This window comes from Mirounga angustirostris, unplaced genomic scaffold (genome assembly GCF_029215605.1).
Source record: "Mirounga angustirostris isolate CCGP_5_RB_7025 unplaced genomic scaffold, mMirAng1.0.hap1 SCAF_11, whole genome shotgun sequence".
Classification (NCBI taxonomy): domain Eukaryota; kingdom Metazoa; phylum Chordata; class Mammalia; order Carnivora; family Phocidae; genus Mirounga; species Mirounga angustirostris.
Genome location: NW_026991719.1, coordinates 94,988,127 through 95,007,222, shown reverse-complemented (window position 1 = coordinate 95,007,222; position 19,096 = coordinate 94,988,127).

The following is a 19,096-nucleotide window of genomic DNA, read 5'->3' as shown; positions in this document are numbered from 1 at the left end:
AATCCAGAGAGTACTTCCAGGCTTTGTTTTGTTTTCCACTTGGTTGAAAGCATATTCATTGAGCATGTGGGTAAGCTCTCCCAGATAGTGATAACTGAGAAATTAGAGGGGACGTGTCAGTGATGAGAAGTTGTGGGTGTACTTATGGTACAAAGACTATATTGAATATTTCATAGAATTTAGGATGTCGGGGTTGGAAATAGTCTTAGAAGCTAACCCAACCTTCTCAATTTGCAATAAGGAAACTACATCTTGCTTAGGTAACTGCCTCCCTCAAGGGTATAAACCTAAACATGTCAGAGACCCCAAATCTCAAATTAACTGACAGAGAATACAACATATATATTTTTTGTTATGACTTTAATGGGAGAAGTGTGTGAGAAAAAAATCTCTGAGCCTCAATTTTCTGAGAAGAACCAATATATAAAAGGGAAAATATTGTATATAGGAATAAGAAATTCATAATCAGTTTCACTTGAATCAATTAATTCTAGAAATACAGTTGGATTTATGTGACATTTAAATATTGGACCTATCTTTTCAATATATTTCACATAAATTCATTTGAAATGCTTTAGTTAATAATCTTTTTTTCATTTGCATATTTAAAATCAATTATGACTTCTAAGTGAATATGAAGGAGCTTTATAAACTATAAAGTATGATATAAAAGTGGGTTATTAATAACAGTAACATTTTTGCAAGTTGGGTTTTTTCCTACTTTTCAATCCACATTATATTCTTATTATTTTTTGCAATAATCTGCATTGAGTAAATAAAATGGTTTGTAACAGTCACAAAATCTATTTTTTTAAAAGATTTCATTTATTTATTGCACAGAGAGAGAGAGAGCACAAGCAGGGGGAGCGGCAGGCAGAGGGAGAAGGAGAAGCAGGTTCCCCGCTGAGCAGGAAGCCCGATGCAGGGCTTGATCCCAGGACTCTGGGATCAAGACCTGAGCCGAAGGCAGACGCTTAATCAACTGAGCAACCCAGGCGCCCCATGTCACGAAATCTATTACTCACATCTCCATCCAAGTGTTAATATGTTTAGACCCTAATTATATATATTGTTTTTACTTATTCTTTTACCCCATATGTAATGATATTGATGTATCATATACATTGGTCTAGTTTGTACTCTCTTCCCTTTATTATTACTCCAAACCAGGAAGGTAACATTATGCAAGCATCTGGGTACCAGTGCATCTGTGGAAATCTTTCTTAAATTTGTATATTCTCAACACCATTTGCTAAGAACCAGGGATTCACTCAGATTTGTACAGGAATCAGGGATCAGTGTAACTGGAATTGAACTCCCCTATAATTTCTCCCCTCTTTCAGCATTTTTGTCCTGCTTTGACGCAAAAATAACCATCTGAAAATCACTGAGAGGCATGGTTTACATCTAGCGTTTCCATCCTCTTCAGGTTTCAAAAGCAATATTAAAAATTTTACCTCACACTAAAACTTCATTGTGCAGAGAAAATGCAACTTACTTATTTTATCTATAACTAATCTGGCCTTCTTCTGGAGTTCCCCACCCTCTGGTTGGTGGGGGTTAAAATTAATGTTCAATCCAGTTTAAACCTTAGTCTGATCTAAAATTAAACAGTCTCTTTAGAAAATGTTCAGATTCTCTTGGTGAAACAGCTTAGTTTCTAGGGCAGCTTCCCCTCCTCCCTGCTTCTCTCCTGGGTTGAAGCGCGGTTTTATGGGGGAGGGATATGGCTTAGGTAGCATCAGGGCAGAGGGAATGTCAATCTCGCATATCAGGTCCTCGCATATCAGGTCCTTGACCTCCGTTCTCTGTGCTAATATCCCTTGCCCCCCTACACTGATGTGCTGTCAGTCAGGGTTGAAGATGGGACTAGTGTATTTGGCGATCCCCATCTCGCTCTCTTGGCTTTTTCAGAGCTGCTGCCATTTCTTTCTTTCTTTCTTTCTTTCTTTCTTTCCTCTTTCTTTCTTTCTTTCTTTCTTTCTTTCTTTCTTTCTCTCTTTCTTTCTTTCTTCTTTCTTTCTTTCTTTCTTTATTCGACAGAGAGAGAGCAAGAGAAAGAGAGAGCAAGTGAGAGAAGAGGCAGAGGGAGAAGCAGGCTCCCCGCGGAGCAGGGAGCCCGACCCGGGGCTCGATCCCAGGACCCTGGGATCATGACCTGAGCCGAAGGCAGACGCTTAACGACTGAGCCACGCAGGCGCTCCAGCGGCTGCCATTCTTGATAACGTCAAAGTCACCTCAATTTGCACTAGTTGTTTACTTCTCGTTCTCTCCACGTCCTCCATTGAGCCAACTAGCCCAGTGGTTCAGACCCAGCCTGTTCTGCTGGGTCACCTTTTCCTGCTTTGGAGGGTCCACGGGCAGTGCCACTGACTTTTTTTTTTTTTTTTAGATTTTATTTATTTATTTGACAGAGAGAGATACAGGGAGAGAGGGAACACAAGCAGGGGGAGTGGGAGAGAATTTAGATTCTCCCGCCGAGCAGGGAGCCCGATGCAGGGCTCGATCCCAGGACCCTGGGACCATGACCTGAGCCGAAGGCAGACGCCCAACGACTGAGCCACCCAGGCGCCCCGATAGACTTTTTTTTTTTAAAGATTTTATTTATTTATTTGACAGAGAGAGACACAGCGAGAGAGGGAACACAAGCAGGGGGAGTGGGAGAGGGAGAAGCAGGCTTCCCGCGGAGCAGGGAGACCGATGTGGGGCTCGATCCCAGGACCCTGGGATCATGACCTGAGGCGAAGGCAGACACTTAACGACTGAGCCACGCAGGTGCCCCAAATGACTCTTAATCTAATATCTAAGCCAGTCAAAAAGAGGGTAACTCTGGAAAGCCAAACCCTAGGAGTTCCGTTTGCACAGCTAAACTGATAAGGCAGTACCCCGGGTTAATGCAGGGACAGCCGGAGATATTGCTCTCCAGAGTACTAAGTGGGGAGTAAGGAGAAAGAAGGGCCCCTGCCCTCAGGGGGCAGTGCCCTCACTATTTTAATACACTAATTGGGACTCACAATTTGGTTATTTGTTTAGTAAATACCATTGGTCTCCTTGTCATAATCCCCTGGGGCCAGAAAAATGCAGATCTTTCTCCTTCGTGTAGAACTCTTTCTTTCCCTCCGTAGAACTCTGTGCTACCCTGGCCCTTAATACACTAAAGGATGAAGAGAGAGAGGGAATCTACAAGACAGCTGCTTGGATTGCAAGACTTTTTTGCCTGTACAATCAGATTTTTTTTTTTTAATTGTTTAACTTTTTTCTTTTTTAAAGGTTGCATTTAAAAAAAAAAAAAAAAAAAGGGCGCCTGGGTGGCTCAGTTGGTTAAGCGACTGCCTTCGGCTCAGGTCATGATCCTGGAGTCCCGGGGTCGAGTTCTGCGTCGGGCTCCCTGCTCAGCAGGGAGTCTGCTTCTCCCTCTGACCCTCCTCCCTCTCATGCTCTCTCTATCTCATTCTCTCTCTCAAATAAATAAATAAAATCTTTAATAAAAAAAAATTAAAAAAAAAAGCACTAAGTATGTAACTTCCAGGAAAATAGGGAAAAACATTTCCCAGCCAAAAAGAATGCAGTAAAAGAAGGGTAAGGAGCACCTGGGTGGCTCAGTTGGTTAAGCATCTGACTCTTGATCTCCACTAGGATCTTGATCTCAGTGTTGTGATTTCAAGCCCCGTGCTGGGCTTAGCGTGGAGCCACGGGGGGGGGGGGGGGGGGGGGAGGTTAAAGGAAGTAGAGAAAAAATAGGGATACATAGAAAGCAGGAAAAAAAGATAGGAGAAATCATTCAAATAAATAAGTAATTGCAATAAATGTAAAGTAACCTAAATCACCAATTAAAAGACAGATACTCGGGGCGCCTGGGTGGCTCAGCCGTTTAGCGTCTGCCTTCAGCTCAGGTCATGATCTCGGGGTCCTGGGATCGAGCCCCGCATCAGGTTCCCCGCTCAGCGGGAAGCCTGCTTCTCCCTCTCCCACTTCCCCTGCTTGTGTTCCCTCTCTCGCTGTGTCTCTCTCTGTCAAATAAATAAAATCTTAAAAAAAAAAAGATACTCTAATATTGACTTTTTAAAGATACAGCTATATGATTTTATAAAAAGTAAACTTAGATATAAAAACACAGAAATGTTGAAAATAAAAGATTAGGAAAAATACACCAAGAAAAAAACAACTTAAAAATATATTGTCTATTTTCTTTCTTTTCAGTCAATTTTATTTATTTATTTATTTATTTATTTACTTTATTATGTCATGTTAGTCACCTTTCAGTATATCATTAGTTTTTGATGCAGTGTTCCATGATTCATCGTTTGCATATAACACCCAGTGCTCCATGTAGTCAATTAATAAAATTGTTGCTGCGAAGATCAAATATACATACTGATCGCATATAGAATTTAGGGGGAAACAGTGGCAGCATGATGAAAAAAGTTTAACTTCACCAGGATGATATGAAATTCTAAAACCTAGGTGAATGCCATTATCTAGTCTCAAACATATAAGAAAAAAATTGACAGTATTTCATGTATAGATGGGAAATCCAGCATGATAAAAATTTCTCTAACATGTCTATTTCACTAATTGATAGGTGAACAAAATAATAAAGTTTTGGAAGGTTTGATAAACTTAATCAACAAATTGGTTTAAAAGACATATGTTAGCCCATTCTAGCAATTTTAGAGTCTAGATCCTTCTCAAGCATATGACAACATTTTTGTGAAAGTAAAACAATTTCTCAGTCTTAAATCAAGTCTGAATTTTAAAAAAATGACCATATAGACTATGTTCTCTTATTCTACTGTAATTATTTTAAAAATAAAATAACAAAAAGATTATTAAAAGTATAAACAGACTTGGGGTATCTTGGTGGCTCAGTCGACTAAGCATCCGATTCTTGATTTCAGCTCAGGTCAGGATCTTGAGGTTGTGAGATCCAGCCCTGTGTCAAGCTCCTCCTCGCTGGGCATGGAGCCTGCTTAAGATTCTCTCTCTCTTTCTCCCTCTGCCCTTCCCCACCCATTTGCACTCTCTCTCTCTCTGTTGTTCTCTCTCTCTCCAAAAAAAAAACAAAAAACCCCACAAAACTATAAACAAACTGTATAAGCATAGGGTTAACTTGTGGTTAGTTTCTGATAGTGCTACCCTTATCCCTAGGGACACTTAGAAGTCTGCTACTCACCAAACGTACTAGCTAGTGATTTAGAATGTGTGCACAATCAGATTTTGAAAGTTGAGAGATGAATATCCCCCTTTACATTTCTTTTGTGGCATTTTCATTTTCCTTGACATTACTACCCCCTGCAGATACTTGTACGTATTCTGGATCAACTAAGGTGGGGCCTTTGTATTGGAAAAGGCTCATTCATACTTTTCAACATAGAATATTGCAAGGTCGGGCGCCTGGGTGGCTCAGTTGGTTAAGCGACTGCCTTCGGCTCAGGTCATGATCCCGGAGTCCCGGGATCGAGTCCCACATCGGGCTCCCTGCTCAGCAAGGAGCCTGCTTCTCCCTCTGGCCCTCCCCCCTCTCATGTACTCTCTCTCTCTCTCATTCTCGCTCTCTCAAATAAATAATCTTTAAAAAAAAAAAAAGAATATTGCAAGGTCAGGAAGAAGGGACGACTCTCCTAATCCTAAAACAGGGAAGGAAGATAGAAATAGAGGTTTTTTGTTTTGTTTTGTTTTGGTTTGGTTTTTTTTGAAGTAAGAGAGGTGAGATACAGCTAGTGTATTGAACTTCCCTTTCCTAGTCCACTCACCCTTCCAGACACCGGGAATTCGCAATTGTAAACATTGGGAATCCTTAAATTTCCAGATCTACAAAGACAAGATTAATTCTGCTTAGAGACACCTCCACTGAAGTATCAGGTGATTTTAAAAGCAGGAAAAATAGGTGGGAAGAAAAATTATACGACTTATACATTTTTTTCTTCTTCATGTCCTCCCCCTCCTTCTTTCTCTAAATGGAAAGGAAGAACTATTTGAGGAACAAAATATGCAAGCAAATGACAATTTACCAAATGATTTTTTGAACTTCTGCTAAATTATTTCTGAAAGCTTCCAAAGGTTGGAACGACAGGTATTTTGTCACAGCTATTGGTTGGTGTTTCAGATATTCCTTTTATAAGAGAACACAAGCTCGATTTAACTATTTGGGCTCTCCGACACTTTAGGAGATGGGTTGATGGTGCTTCATTAGTTAAAGATGAAAATATCCAACTACCAGTTAACCAATTTAGGGAGTTCTGTAATCTTCAATCACTGTATGGAATGTAACATTGCTATCTCAGTTACAGAAAAAAAGATGGGGCTATAAAAAATAGAAATACACTGCATTCCAATGTCAAGAGTGATATAAACCTGGATTCCTGTGTATATTACTTCCCATCTTCATTCCAAGTGGGTGTCTTTTTTTTTTTTTTGCCTCTGAGCTGAGCTGAATAGAGGCTGCCCTGAAATGATTAGCATTTGCAGAGGGTTCACCAGGTCTGGAGGTGACCCAGGTACTAGGGAGAAAGAAAAGAGCACCCAGAGGAGATGGCATCTGGCCCCGGGGATCTTACCATCTTGGTTATGAAAGACAGTCAAGACATTCCAGTTCCTAGGTACAAGGGTTTTAAGCAAAAGTCAAACTGTATCGAAGGTGGTGAAGTAGGAAGATCCTGAACTCACCTCTTCCCACAGACACCTTGAATCTACAGTTACATATGGAACAATTTCCTCTGGAAAAAAACCCCAAAACTAGCTGAGCAACTCCTACACATCAGGCAAATGGAAAAAAAAAAAAAAAAGCACATGGAAGCAGGTAGGTGAAGTCGAGACACATTCTTGCCATTAACCCCTCCCCTGGCATGGCAACCACAGTCCAGGAGGAACTTAAAACTTGGAGCTTCTTCCTGAGGAGCAGAGGGCTTGAACCCCACATCGGGCACCCTGGCTTTTAAGATCTGCATCTGGGAGACAAACCCCCAAAACATCTAGCTTTAAAAACCAACAGGGCTTGTGTTCACAAAACCCACAAGGCTAGAGCAAACTAAGAAATGGCTCTTAAAGGACACTCGTGCTCAGACTCCCCTGCCTCAGGGCCCAGGAAAAGAATAACCAGTCTGCTCCAGGGCCCAGGAAAAGAGTAGCCAAGGCAGAGGTGTCAGACTTTATGTGAAAGAGGTTCATTTGCCAATCTTAAAGTGTTGGTCCGAGGGGCAGGTCTTTAACCCCCATCTGGGGGCCTGCTGGCGCACTCTCCAGGGACAGGGGCAGGAGTGTGCCATCTTTGTGCTCTCTCTCTCTGTTGCACTGCAGAATGTCAGTATCTCCTGGAGGGTAGGTTTTCCTCGTGTCTGGTGCCCCAGTTTTTGCAATGCCCTTTGATCACCTGGCTCTGGTAGCCGGGGGACTTGTGTTCCTGGGTCCCATGGAACTGTAACAATTGGAGAGATGGGTTTTGGCAGGCTACCAGCCCCACGGCACTGCACAGACAGCTGCCTGAAATGCACCCCTAGTCTTTCCGTGAAACAGGCCTCTTTGCTAGTCCTAAAGCTTTGGCCTGAGTTGTAAGCTTCAGATTCGGCACACATTTTAGAGGTCTATGGAGGTGCCCTCAGGAGACGTGGGCTGGTGGATGCCATCTTGTGCTCTACCTCCTCCTTGCTACGATCCGTCAGTATCTCAGTATCCCCTTTCCCCAAGTTAAAATAATTCCTATCACCCTATATAAATTAAACCAGGATCTTCAAGGATTTCAACGTACATGTTATATATGACCTAGTGAGTGAAAGGGTGATTATTTTTACTGCTTCCCCATTAACATCCCATTTTGGCCTGGTCTTAAACCTGGAAAGAATGAATGGTGCCTCATAGCGGAACACAGCAAACTTAAGGCGCCTACACCCAGTATTGTAAATACGGACCCTATCCAATCAGCAACTGGTAAGTATTTTGCTGTTAGAGGTTTGGCTAATGTGTTCTGTTCAAGTATCTATTTCAACAGCCTCTCAGCACAGTGTGCCCTCACCTCTGAAAGGACACAATCCACCTTTACCAGGCTACTCAGGAGGTACCTCAGCAGCCTTGCCATTACGCACTGTCTTTGCCCTTTCTCCAGGAACACAGATATGACATTATATTGATGGCATCTTCCTCCAAGGAGATTTGTTTGGCACATGTATTAAGGATCCAGAAATATTCACAAAGGAGCTCACAGAAAAGGGACAGACCATTGCCACACATAGTGCAAGGTCCCACCACCTAAATTCTTGAAAAGTCTTTGGGAAACCAAGAGCCACTCAAGAAACAGTGGTTGACGCTTTCAGCGCCCACAAGGTTAATACAAGCCCAACATCTTCTAGCCCTTTTTGCATTCTGGAGGCAACATATTCCTCATTTATAATTTTACTTCATCTCACTGATGCTGTTACTTGCAAAAGAGCCCACCTTAAATGAAGTCTTCTGCAACAAAAGGCTCCAGAATCTGTCCCAATTGAAATCAAAAGGTACTGCTGTTAGTGCCCTCAGCGACCCCTTCCCTGTAGAGGCTGTAACAACCTCCTCTCATGCCCCTGGGAATCTCTGAACCACCTGTCACAGCCACCAGTTGGCCATTGGCTTCTGATGCAATAAACTGCCCTTCTCAGCTCTGCACCATTCACAACTGGAACGGCAGTTGTGGCCTTACATTGGGCTCGCCTGGAAATGGAAGCTCTTGGAGATTGAGTTTAGGACCTTATGTACCCAGCTGCACATTATGCCTTGAGTGATGGAAGAGGCTCCCCAAGGTTAGCACGGCTACTGAGACCTCCTGGCTACAAGATGGAGACAAACCAGGGCCCTCTGCGGGTGGGTGTGGCCTCTCCTGTCCTCAGTCCCCTGCCAGATGCCATGGGGCTGGAGGAGGTCACCTCTCTCCCAGACCCATTGGCTGCTTGGAGAACCCCTTAGCACCAGCTGAATAAATAACAATGGGAGTTTGTACACTTTGCAGATGGACTGCATCACACATAATAGATTTTCAGAATGTCCCTGGTAAAGAATGAGGCTCAAGAGTCAGCACAATTGGTCCCATATCAGACAGTCATTGTAGCACTGGATACCCTGGCCAAGAAAATTGCCCCATTTGTTCAAGTTTACAAACCTGTGGGCCGTTGCCTAAAATTTGTCCCCTTCGGGGTAAAGAACACTGGGAAGCTCTTGCCTTACAGATACCCAAAATGTCAATCAAGGTAAAAGATTGTTTCTCCGTATAATAAAGTTGCAATACAAAACCTCACCAAAACACTCCTTATGACCTTTGGAATTCCGGACATTACTGATGGTGAGCAAAGCACTAGTTTTGCTCCTCAGAATGCCCACATTTGAGCTCTTGAAGAAGATATTCAATGGAACTTCTACCTTTCCTGTAGGCTCCAGGCAGATGGCTTAATCAGGAGGCATAATGAGCTTCTCAAAGAATCCTATTTAAGTTAAAAAATGTCCAGTGGAGCCCAGGTTGGTTGTCACCTTTGCCACAGGCATTGATTAAGCTAAATTTGTACTCCCTCGGGACATACGCTCCCTACAACGAGACACAGGTCCCTCAATATACTTTCTTGGCTATAAAGGGGGACACTTCTAAATTGTTGTAAATTTTTTACAACAACCTCACCATGTGGCCCTCTTCCTCTTGGTCAAGTAACTACTCTGTTTCCTACTCCTACTCTCTAGAAGGCTCAGTCATCAAGGTTTAAATGGACGTCAATGCACCAAGGGTCAATTGTGGAGTAAAGCCTAATATTATGTGTGTCTCAGTATCTTGGAAAAACTAAGAGGGCCTCAAATAGCCTAGCTGCAAGTTCCCCTATCCATTGTGCTCACATGGATATGGTCCCCTAGCAAATGACCCTCATTAGTACAAGGACCAGGCATGGTGCCTGCTTATGAAAGTTTCGGCTCCTTCCCAGCCAGAGGAATTTATTTTATTTTATTTTTTAAGATTTTATTTATTTATTTGACAGAGAGAGATACAGCAAGAGAGGGAACACAAGCAGGGGGAGTGGGAGAGGGAGAAGCAGGTTTCCCGCCGAGCGTGGAGCCCGATGCGGGGCTCGGGGCCAGGACCCTGGGATTAAGACCTGAGCCAAAGGCAGACGCTTAATGACTGAGCCACCCAGGGGCCCCAAGAGGAATTTAGACAAACTAATCACATCCTCCCACAGGAACCGGGGGGTACCTCATCCTCTTGTTCCTACAAAGCCTGCCTTCCTTAGCACCTGCTGGTTCACTCTGTTCCTGAATGAAACACCTGTGTGGCGCTACATGATATTGTGTCCTCTTCCCCGAGGTTGTGAATATATGTCATTAATACACTGCTGTCAATCTCATCTGTAAAGTGTCTGCTGTGTGTTAGACCATCCTTGTGGCCCTAGAACAAGACTCCCTCCACCATATAGGCTGAAGTAGGGGTAAATAAAACATTGACCGCTCTAGGATCAAGGAGGTAGACACTAACTTTTTTAGATATAAATTAAGAACAGAATGGGCAAATAAAATTTTCTGAAAAAGACAAACAACAAGGAGGGCCTTATCTGGCCAGATATTAAAATGTACTCTGTATGTACAGAAAATAAAACTCTTCAGTGCTGACACAATAATAGACAGTCAGATCAGTGAAACAGAAAAGAGTCCAAAAATAGACCCAAGTAAATATGGGAATTTAGTATATGATGGGGAATATTTTTCTTTTTCTTCTCTTCTCTTTTCTTCTTTCTTTCCTTCTTTCTAATAGAGAGAGAGAGAGAGAGAGAGAGAGAGCACATAGGCAGGAGGAGGGGCAGAGGGAGAGGGAGAGAGAAAATCTTAAGCAGGCTCCACACCCAGAAAGAAGCCTTACTTGGGGCTCGATCTCACGACCCTGAGATCATGACCAGAGCCGCAATCAAGAGTCAGACGCTTAATCAACTGAATGACCCAGGCAACCCAGTAAAGAGTATTTTTTAAAATGAGGAAAAGATAAAGTGTTCCAGAAATTATGTTGGGGCAGCTGGCTATTATGAAGGAAAAAGAAATAAACCTGGATTCTTAACTTACTCCTTCCTTAAAAATAAATGCCAGATAGCTCAGAGATTTACACATGAAGAATAGATTTGGAAAATGTTTCTTGGAAGAAAACTTGGGAAAAACGTTTATATCCCTGAAACAGAGAAAGCCTTCCTAAAGCAACACACAAGACCCAGAAGCTTTACAGAAAAGTCATGATAAATTTAATGACAAAAAAATAACAAATTTTCTCAGGAAAAAGCACCTGAGAAAAGTCAAAAGATAAATGGAAACTGGAAAATATATTGACAACACACATATGACATACAAAGAGCTAGGTTTCCTAAGATATAAAGAGCCCAGAGTGGCTCAGGGTCCTGGGATCAAGCCCCGCATTGGGCTCCCTGCTCAGGAGGGAGTCTGCTTCTCCCTCTCCGACTCCCCCTGCTTGTGTTCCCTCTCTAGCTGTCTCTCCCTCTGTATCAAATAAATAAATTAAATCTTAAAAAAAAAGAGCCCTCCCAAATAAGAAAAAGACAAACCAATATAAGGATGAGCAAAGTGTACAAATAGGCAAATCATAGGAAAAAATATATATAATTGACTTGTAAATATGAAAAGATGCTTAATCTTACCCATAATTTAAAAAATGTAAATGAAAACGAGTATACAATACTTTTTCTCTTACCAGATTGCTAAAGATCCCAATATCAAGTCATACATAGAAGAATAGTCACCTACATAGAGCGGAGGAAGCTGTGAACTAAAAGACACTCTCATATTGTTGGTTAAAGCCTATATTGATGACATTAGTTTGGAGGCCAATTAAGGACATTTATCAAGATAAAAAAAATGCACATATTATTTGGTCCATTAACTGTATTCCTGTATTGCTTGAATTTTATCCTGGAGATATCACATGCTAAAATATATATACATCTACACACAAGGATATTTATTGCAGGTCTGTTTATAATAGCCAAAGAGTAAAAACACCCTTTGTGCCTTTCATTCAGGTAAAGGTTTACATAAATTCTGTACAATGTTAAGCTGTTCGAAGAATGGGACAAATTTGTATGTACCTACAAAAAAGTTTCTGAGATCTATGGTTAACTGTACAAAGCAGAATACAGAACAGTGTGAGTATTATGCTCTCATTTGTGTAAAAGAGAAATGGACAGATGCAACTTTTGTATGAAAGTATATAAGACACTATTAATTAAGACACTATTAATAGTGAGTGTCTTCAGGGAAAGGATCTGGGTGTCAAAGGTGGTAGGGAGATAGCTTTTATATTGTATACCCTTTGCCTTGTTAAAATTTTACCATGTGCACAATACTTTTTCAATAGAAGGAACATTGTTAATTAAGAAAAACATCTTGGGATATTTGGATTGAGAGCCAGACAGAAACCATTCCTCTTAGCATGTATTTTATCTGAAATAAAAGAAAATTTGCAAGCATCGCCTTGAAACTGCAAAAGGAGGGTGTGGTTTAAAAGTTTCTAGCAAGCAAGGGGTGTAAATGGAAATTAATCGTACAAATACCATTATTACCAATTTAAGATTTGTGGGATATCATTGGTGTGTTCTTTGTTTACTGTGCTGCTTGGGTTATTTTTAACTTCATGGAGGAATAATTGACTAACATAATGGTATATATTTAAAGCATACAATGTGATAATTTGATATACATATACATTGTGGAATGATTACCAAGATCATTCCTCACATTCCTCACCTCACATAATTAACGTTTTTGTTGTTTACTTACTGTTTAAAAGCCTTTATCGGTTTACTCAAGGTTTTCATTTTCCAACACTATTTTCGTGTATATTTTCCCAATACGAAAATAACTAGGTGTTCTTCTGATTATAAAAACAATACTCATTCATTATAAAACATTCAGATACTATCAAAAAATATTTAAAATATGTGAACAGTATCTATAAATCTGCTACCTGGACAAAACCACTGTTATGTTTTTGGTGGCTATCATTCCAGAATTATGCATATGTATTAATAAATATTATAGTGAATACTATAAATTGCATACTCTAACAGTATTATATTATAATGCTATCTCATAACCAGATTTTCCAAACAACATTAAATAATAGACAAGTCTCTATGCCAAACAGGAAGGATGTGCATCATCATAACATCATATGTATATCATGTGTAATTAATACAAGGTGTACTGTAGTGTTGAAGTTTTATAGTTTATTTGCCCAATTTATTATTTGTTGATGTAAATAAAGTTTTTAATTTCTTTTTTTTAAAGAATTTATTTATTTTTTAGAGAAAGAGAGAGTGCACAAGGGAGGGAGAGGCAGAGGGAGAGAGAAAGAATCTCAAGCCGACTCCCCGCTGAGTGCAGAGCCTGATGTGGGGCTTGATCCCATGATCCTGAGATCATGACCTGAGCCGAAATCAAGAGTCGGGTGCTTAACTGACTGAGCAACCCAGGCGCCCCAAGTTTTTAATTGCTTGAACAATATCTCACCTGCAATTGAGATTTGCAGAAGAATTTCTTTATATCCCACACAGCTTTCTTTGGAAATGAATGAAATCTATGTAAATGAATATATATACGAATGACACATATTAACTCCTCATTGAAGATATTTAAGTTATTTGGTTGCTTCATTTCCAGGGTCTTTTAGGATTTATAGGATGAATTTATAGGAATCCAGAAAAAGTGTTTTAAGAGTACAAAGGAGGGAGCAATTTATTTGAGATGGAACTATGGGGAAAGCTTTATGGGAAGTTAACATTTGCACGAGTCTTTATAGGAGGAAAGAGAAAGGGCATTCTATAAAGAAAGTTTAGAATTTTTAAGAAGGTGAGCAAGGAGTCAGCAGGGAGAGTCTTGTTGACTCTCTAGACAGTTCTCATAAATTGACAACTTGGTGAATTCTCCTCTGGATACAGAGACTGGCATTCAGACAGTTTATCAGTAGTACCTCATATATTTGCTCTATGTATTGTGTGTATATTTTTTGTGTGTATGTGTGTAATGAAGGGTATAATTTACGCTATTTTTTTCAAAGTATGAAGCAAAATTTAAAATGTGGTCAAAATCATATAAGCATTTATTAAGTGCCTTCATAAACTAGACATCAATTTTGACAGTGAAGCATGAAGATATACACATCTTCCAATTTAATTAAAAGAAAATAATTTTAAAACTGCAGAGTTCAGAGGCACCTGGGTGGCTCAGTTGTTAAGCGTCTGCCTTCGGCTCAGGTCATGATCCCGGGGTCCTGGGATCGAGCCCCACATCGGGCTCCCTGCTCAGCGGGAAGCCTGTTTCTCCCTCTCCCACTCCCTCTACTTGTGTTCCCTCTCTCGCTGTGTCTCTCTCTCTGTCAAATAAATAAATAAAATCTTAAAAAAAAAACCCTGCAGAGTTCATATTTGTCAGATATTTTTGATCATGTTATGTACAAATGTACATCGTTCACTGGGTGTTATATGTAAGTGATGAATCACTAAATTCTACTCCTGAAACTAATACTGCACTATATGTTAACTAATTAGAATTTAAATAAAAACCTGATACATTAAAAAAAGGATAAACTATGTTTTCCTTTCTTCAACGACCAAACAAAATTTTTTTTTAAAAGATTTATTTATTTATTTGAGAGAGCGAGAATGAGAGAGAGTACATGAGAGGGGGGAGGGTCAGAGGGAGAAGCAGGCTCCTCGCTGAGCAGGGAGCCCGATGCGGGACTCGACCCTGGGACTCCAGGATCATGACCTGAGCCGAAGGCAGTTGCTTAACCAACTGAGCCACCCAGGCGCCCCAACTGAGCCACCCAGGCGCCCCGCAAACAAAATTATTTTTAGAAATGTATTGGAGCTTCTGTTTTCAGCTCAGAGATGTAGAGAGCTTGACCGAGCTCTGCTCCAGCTGGACAAACTTCCAGTTAATGAAATTTCTTGAATCTTTCAGAGAACTAAGTTTGCAGTCCAAACAAGTAACTAAAAACCCAGGAAAAAACCCCCAAAAAACTGGTAGGGACCTATAGGGAAAAACAGGACTTACTTAAAAATGCATATAATAGTCTTTGCCTTTATGAGTAAAAACATTAGAAAAAGAGGTATGAGTAGTACATAATTAGTGGAGATAAAATAGCATCATAAAAGTGTTTAATCAAACCCAAATCAGGTAGAAAGAGGGGAAAAAGCGTAGAACAAGTGGTACACACACACACACACACACACACACACACTCATAATTAATATCATAGCATATATGGGGCGCCTGGGTGGCTCAGTTGGTTGAGCGTCTGCCTTGGGCTCAGGTCATGATCCCAGGGTCCTGGGATCGAGTCCTGCATTGGGCTCCCTGCTCAGCAGGGAGTCTGCTTCTCCCTCTGCCCCTCACCTTGCTCGTGTTCTTTCATTCACTCTCTCTATCTCTCTCTCAAATAAATTTTTAAAAATTAAAAAATATATCATAGCATATATGAAGAAGTCAGATTAGTGTCTGCCTAAGTTCTCACTTTGTTAAGAAGTTGAGTACCATAACAGCATCTTCTTTACAGGGTTGTTTCAGAGATTAAATGAGACTAAATCTCGTCAAATGCTTAGTGCAATTCTTGGCACACAGTAGGATGCTAGTAGGCTCAGTATATATTGAATGGAATATACTCTATGGAGGTAGTTGAAATTGAAGTGGTCTGAGTTGGCCAAGGTTTGTTTATAAACAAGGTTGGACACACTCTTAGCCTTGTCGGGTGACCAGGATGACCAGAGAAGACAGGATATTCTTAGAAAGGGAGGTGGGAAGAGGTGTGTGTGTGTGTGTGTGTGTGTGTGTGTAGGATGGGCTGAAATTAGAAAAGGGGTAGATATGGATGTGAACCGAGACTGATATATAAGCCAAGAAACCCCTGATACAGTTCTAGTCACACACACACACACACACACACACACACACACACACACACACACACACACACACATACACACACACAGCAAGGCTAAGGATTTCTGGCTTGTAATAGCAAAAGATGAGTCTCCTGTTTGCTACCTCTCAGCAGTGGTACTTGTGCCCAAGAAAATCAGTCTTTGTGGCAGAGGTGAAAGGAGGCTGCCAACTTTTGTAAGGTAACAAAGCCCTTTGAACCTGGAAAATTCAAGGTGAGTTCTGTAGCAGACATAGGACTAAAGATACTTGGGACTGAACTCACAGCTTCATGTTTTCTTCCCCCCCCCCCCCGCCCATTATTTGGTTCCCAAAGTGATGTGAAGCCTCAGCAAATCTTCAGGGGACTGCTGCATTTGGGGACTCCAGCTGTGCCTCGTTTCTATCTGCAAGCTGCTAGCAAGCACCCTATGGTGAGTCTGCCTCTGTGCAATGAGACCTGGAAGGGGAAAAAGGGAAGAACCTCTAGACGTAAAACTTTTTTTTAAAAGATTTATTTATTTTTGGGGGGAGGGCAGAGGGAGGGAGAATCTTAAGCAGACTCCATGCTGAGCGTGGAACCTGACACGGGGCTCGATCTCATGACCCTAAGGTCATGACCTGAGCTGAAACCAAGAGTTGGAAACCGACTGTGCCCCCCAGGTGCCCCTAGATGTAAAACTTTTAACAATGGAAAAGATCCAGGGGAGTCAATGAAGTCAAATATAACTTCTGTGTTATAGTCACCATATTGCAATACTGACTAACCAAGTGGGGCCTTGATTTGCCTGGTTCCTGCCTGCTGAACTTGGGGAATGGATAGAAATTGAACTCATGTCATGCCGTAAGTGCCAAAAAGCATAAGGTAGCACACTAGATGTCCGGATGTGGGAAAGTAGAAAATTGGATTTCATTCTCTTCATTCTGCGCTTATGAAAAATTGAGACAAAAATGGGAGAACACTATGCTCTCTCACTCATTAATTCAGTTCTGTCCCAATCCTTCTGACCTGTCTTGACCTGGCCCTTTCCATCCTCCACCCTGATCTTTCTTCAAAGCAAATCTGAGCATCTCACTCCCCTACTTTAAAACCTTCCATGCCTCCCCATTCCCTCGGGGAAAGAACACAACAGTCTTAGCAGACACTTTGGGTTCTGACCCCACAAATATCTCCAGCTTTGTCTCTCTTGGAAACTGCTCCCACTCATATAATTTATGCTCCATAAATATCAGAATGCTTGTAATTTCCCTCACATAGTCGATTAACGGCATGTCCCCATATCTTTGTACATGCCCCTCCTTCTCTGGAATGCTGTTTCTGCACCGTGCTGCCTGGTTACCTTCCAGTTCACCTACCATGATCCAATGGCTTTTCATCTTCTCTGAGATTTCCTCTACCTTCAGAAAGAAAAAATCAGTTCCCTGTGCTGTCACTGTGACTTGAGCTTATTTCTGTTGCTGCATTTATTAGGATGCATCGGGAATTGTTGACTTATATGTCTTCCATAATAGACTGCAAGTTCCTTGAGGACAAGGATTTCCCCTTCCTTGGTTATCAGAGACCTAGTTTATAATAAATAGCCAGTGACTGTGTGGTCAATGCAGAATAGATCATTGTGGTCCTTAATGAATCTAAGAGCTATAAGAAGATAGAATTTGAGCAGCATCTTCTATGGCCTGGTTATTTTCAGACCCTTCCTTCCAGGTAATCAGTTGGATTGCAAGAATTTTCTTTTAACAGTTGGTGAATAGTTTCTGTTTTCCAAAACCTTGTGAACTCTTCACTCTGTTAATCGTACAGTATGTATTGAGGGTTAAAGTCAGCCTAAATTACATGGTGGCAGTCTTGGAGAAATGTGCAATTTGGTTCAAAAAATTTCTGACCTTCCTAGGTTTGTATATGGAGAGTGGTTACTGACCATCTTGTGTTGCCTGGGGCTGTCTCAGTATTAGCACTAACAGTCCCAGGTCCTGGGAAGCCCCTCAGTTCTGGGAGAACCAGATGGTTGTTTATCCCAGGAGATGATCAGTAGTGCATCTTCTTGATTCCTTATCCCTAATATAAAGAACAAGGACAAAAATTTGTATGCGAATATTAGGGATATGAATTTTGTCCTCACTTTGCCTTCTTGGGATAACAGTAGAAGGGAAAAGGAGGACCTAACAAGAAAGAAATCCCTCTACTCTGATTAGTTGGTTTCCCAAAGAAAACTAGTGAGGAAGGGTCCTTACTGGTGTTTTGGATTCAGGGCCAAGAACTGAAATTTATCTTGCTAAGGGAGGACAGTCCGTTTGCTTGAAGGTGATTGCTCACTGTCTTGGGTCGTTGGAGTAGCAAAAGCGATCTATTTCATAGGCACACAGCGAGGCTTGATTGAAGTCCAACTCTACCATCTATCTACAATTAGGTGTTTGTAATTATCCCATGTTTTCATTTCATAATCTCTTGTATGGAATAGCAGAAGTAACAACCTCAGAGAGCTAGGAGGAAAATAAAGTAATGCAGGTGAAATTGTAACTTGTGAAACATAATAAAAACCGTCATTGATGGGGTGCCTGGGTGGCTCAGTCGTGAAGCGTCTGCCTTTGGCTCAGGTCATGATCCCAGGGTCCTGGGATCGAGCCCCGCATCGGGCTCCTCGCTCTGCGGGAAACCTGCTTCTCCCTCTCCCACTCCCCCTGCTTGTGTTCCCTCTCTCGTTGTATCTACCTCTGTCAAATGAATAAATAAAATCTTTAAAAAAAACCAAAACCGTCATTGAGTTTTGGTAAGTGGTCATTAGGCCAGTGAGCTAACAGCAGACAGACTTCTTTGTGTTTTGAAACTTTGAGTTCTTGATAAATGGTAGAAATCAGCATCTAGGGGGATATTATCATTCATTCACACAATTATTGCCTGGTAGGTAAACATTTATTCAACATATACTATGTGCCAAGTACTGTGCTAAGCGTTGAGGAAAGATTGATAGTTTGTGAAGAAATTGATTACTATCTCAGTTTTAATGAACTCGTATTCTGAGAAAATGACTGTGAACTTCTTTGTTACCTTTTTACTTCAGGAAGGAAAGAGGGCCAGTCTTGGATGTGATGATGGAGGGGACAACGGTATATCAATTTTTAAAATATCAGATGGTAAAGGAAACTTGGACTGTTTTAGAAGCTAGCTGCAACATCTTAC